This window comes from Salminus brasiliensis, chromosome 7 (assembly GCF_030463535.1).
Source record: "Salminus brasiliensis chromosome 7, fSalBra1.hap2, whole genome shotgun sequence".
NCBI classification, from domain to species: Eukaryota; Metazoa; Chordata; class Actinopteri; order Characiformes; family Bryconidae; genus Salminus; species Salminus brasiliensis.
Window position 1 is genome coordinate 35959318 of NC_132884.1, and position 3707 is coordinate 35963024.

The 3707-nt window shown below is 39.2% G+C and overlaps 1 protein-coding gene across 4 annotated transcripts in view; it reads left to right on the plus strand.

Moving 5' to 3' along the window:
- tox2 (TOX high mobility group box family member 2) overlaps positions 1-3707 on the plus strand; it is a 162852-nt gene that overhangs the window by 84355 nt on the left and 74790 nt on the right. The gene's annotated exons all lie outside the window — the stretch shown is intronic.

A 3707-nucleotide genomic window follows, 5' to 3' on the forward strand; every position in this document is an offset into this window, starting at 1 on the left:
AATAATGTTTATTGTAGATTTTAGGCACAAAATATACACAAAATAATAACTGAACGACTCCCAGCCCACACATTACTGACAGTCTTCACCTCCTGATTCAAACATTCAACTTAAATTTGACATATAAAAAAAGTCTAATTTTCAGCCTTACTCTATGAACAGATATAAAGTTCATTTCAGTCATTTCAGTAATAAGATCTGCAAACACTTCTAATTAAAAACATGTGACCTGCACCCAGTTATGTCACTTCCTCTGGCAAATATGTAAAAAATCAACAATATATTAATTATTGGTGAGACTTTTATTGCGATATTAAGTGAATCACCTATCCGGTTTTTAATAAACATGTTGAAAATCAGATTTTTTTTAGACGTTCCGTGTGGGATCTAGTTTGAGCTTAGACAGTGGAGATAGGCCACGAGATGGTGGGAAATGCCACCTCTGTTACTGGTTTAAATGGTTTGAACAGTTTAATGAGGATATTCTAGAATGGGACAGGTACACTGATGTATATATGTGTATAAATAGTGTCAGTAGATATAACACATAATATATATATATATAATAAAATACAAAACTGACTGATTTTAGCCTTTACAGGTAAGGTTATGGGGGTGACTCAAGCCGCAGAGCTGCTGGGAAACAGTGATCAGTGTAGCAGAGGAGTAAAAAAGTCAGATATTTCACTCAAAGTGGGCTCTGTGATTTAAAAATACTCCAAAAATTGCAAGTACTGGGGGAAAAACTACAGTAATTCGCATCTCTTCCCTGCAGAAAATGAGGAGAAAATGGAAAGGCATAAAGAAGGAGAAAGATATTGCAATGTCTCAGTTAAACAGACTGCTGTGCCTCCATCTCTGCTACTGCTGTTCTATCTTTACAGCCTGATGGAAGGATTCTTATGTTATTCATGAGAGAGAGTGATAGAGAGAGAGAGAGAGAGAGAGCATTTGCTCCTCTTTTCCCAGCTTATCAGATCTCTCTCACTAGCTCTCTCTCTCTCTCTCTCTCTCTCTCTCTCTCTCTCCTTTTGTTTCTAGCTGTTTACTCAGGGTCTGTTATATTTGACATCTGTCTTCCTCTCTCCTCCGCTTGACCAAGTTCAAGCAGTTCAGACTGATTTTCCTTTTACCGCTGTAATGTTCCTGACACACACACACATGCGTGCGCACACACACACACACACACACACACATGCGTGCGCACACAGGCACCCACACACATTCTCTCTTTGTAATGCTCTTGACAGCAAGACCAAAGCAGTGCTTTCAGGGAAGCGAACAATCAAAACATGCTCCGAATGTCTTTCTGTTTTATCAACTCCAAACAAATAGCCTTCTCTTTCTCTCTCTCTCTCTCTCTCTCTCTCTCTCTCTCTCTCTCTCTCTCTCTCTCTCTCTCTCTCTCTCTCCTCTTTCTCCCTTCTGTCCATGTTTGTCACCATTTAATTGGTCAATAGCCAATTTTTTACTATTCATTTCTTATTGTGCTGCAGGATTTTACTACACAACTTCTACTCATTTTAGCACCCCAGCTTTCCTCCATTGCTGTGGAATCTGATCGGCACTGTGGATTGTTGGAGATCAGGTCTCTGTTTGAGATGATGGCTAGTCATGAAGATCACGTGACCACTGCAGCCTAACATCTTGTTTTAAAGCAGCATTATGCAAGAGTTGGTATTTTGGGCTCCTGCACTCCCCTTACAGTCGGGGAGTTGAATTTGCACTTTGAGCCACCATTAAAGCACACGCTTTACACGTGCATTTCTGGACATGCTGAGGGATATAGAACCGTCACTGACGGTTAAGAAGCATGTGGATTAATACTACAGGATTTTACACTAATATGACCCAGGTTATACAGTGCTACGCAGTATTGCGCGTGTGTTGTCCTGCCTGCTTCAGCAGGGGTTCATACTGCAGTTACTGGCGCACTGAGTCCAGAGTATCAATGATAGCTGTGACACAAAATATTACACAATGCTGCTTTAATGGCTGAATGACTCTTATTGCCACAAGAAAAAATGGAGATACATGTTTGTTTGTTTTTTGGAGAAACTAGCATATCTAGTAAACTAGCATATATATATATATAAACCAACATACCTCTAGTAAACCAACATACCCCAATTAAACTAGCATACATCTAGTAAACTAGCATATCCCTAGTAAACTAGCATATCCCTAGTAAACTAGCATACATCTAGTAAACTAGCATATCTCTAGTAAACTAGCATATCTCTTGTAAACTAGCATTTTCCTGGTAAACTAGCATACCACAATTAAACTAGCATATCTCTAGTAAACCAGCATACATCTAGTAAACTAGCATATCTCTAGTAAACTAGCATATCCCTAGTAAACTAGCATATCTCTTGTAAACTATCATATCCCTAGTAAACTATCATATCCCTAGTAAACTAGCATATCTCTTGTAAACTAGCATATCCCTAGTAAACTAGCATATCTCTTGTAAACTAGCATATCCCTAGTAAACTAGCATACATCTAGTAAACTAGCATATCTCTTGTAAACTAGCATATCTCTTGTAAACTAGCATACATCTAGTAAACTAGCATATCTCTTGTAAAATAGCATTTCCCTGGTAAACTAGCATACCACAATTAAACTAGCATTTCCCTAGTAAACTAGCATATCTCTGGAAAACTAGCATACATCTAGTAAACTAGCATATCTCTGGAAAACTAGCATATCCCGATTAAACTAGCATATCTCTTGTAAACTAGCATATCTATAGTAAGCTAGCATATCTCTAGAAAACTAGCATATCCCTGGTAAACTAACATACCTCTTAAAGTCCAATACTATTACACCTAAAGTGCACTCAAAAGTATACTTTTATAAACTAAAATCTGGGCCACTTTAGTACTGAAATAGTACACTTACAAGTATACTACTAGTACATTGATCTTAGTATACTTACAAAATGTGTATACTTTAGTACATAAACTATACTTGGGAAATGTACTTTACAATTTACTTAATAAATATAACTCTAATTATACTTTTTGGGAAGAGAGCCTTAAAGAATGGCAGCCTCATTTGGGCTATTTTAGGTTTAATCGAATGCTCTGCCTTTTTTTCACCCACATCTGCTGCATCTGAAGTCCATCGGTACACACACCTATTATACAACACAGCTTAATTCACACACATCTCTGAATGAAGAGCTCATGAAACTGTAGAGATTAAGCTGAAAAAAGGATGTCCCACCTCCCGCAGTCATACCCTGATATAGTACAGAGGCACACACACACACACACACACACACACACACACTCACACAGTCTATCATGTGCTGACTCTGTTCTCAGTTCAGGTACATCAGTACTCCTCGGAGTCTCCACATTGACCCTGGCTGTCCTCCAGTGACCTTTGGCCTTGTCTGATTGGAGGGGAGAGGTGGCCTCCGCTTGGCCCCTAATGAGCCCTCTGTGTGTTCAAGGTCAGGCAGGATCGCCGTGGCAGCCAGTATGAACAAAAGAGTCTGGAGCCCACTGAGGGCTGACCTCCCGCCAAGAGCCGATCGATAGCGGCCAAACGAGAGAGAGAGAGAGAGAGAGAGAGAGAGAGAGAGAGAATTGAATTAAGAAGCACAGAGACAATATGGAGAAGGAACCAGTGGTGAAGAAAAAGCTCTTAATATAGATTAGACTTTATATATTGTTGAACTTTACCTTAGAGCA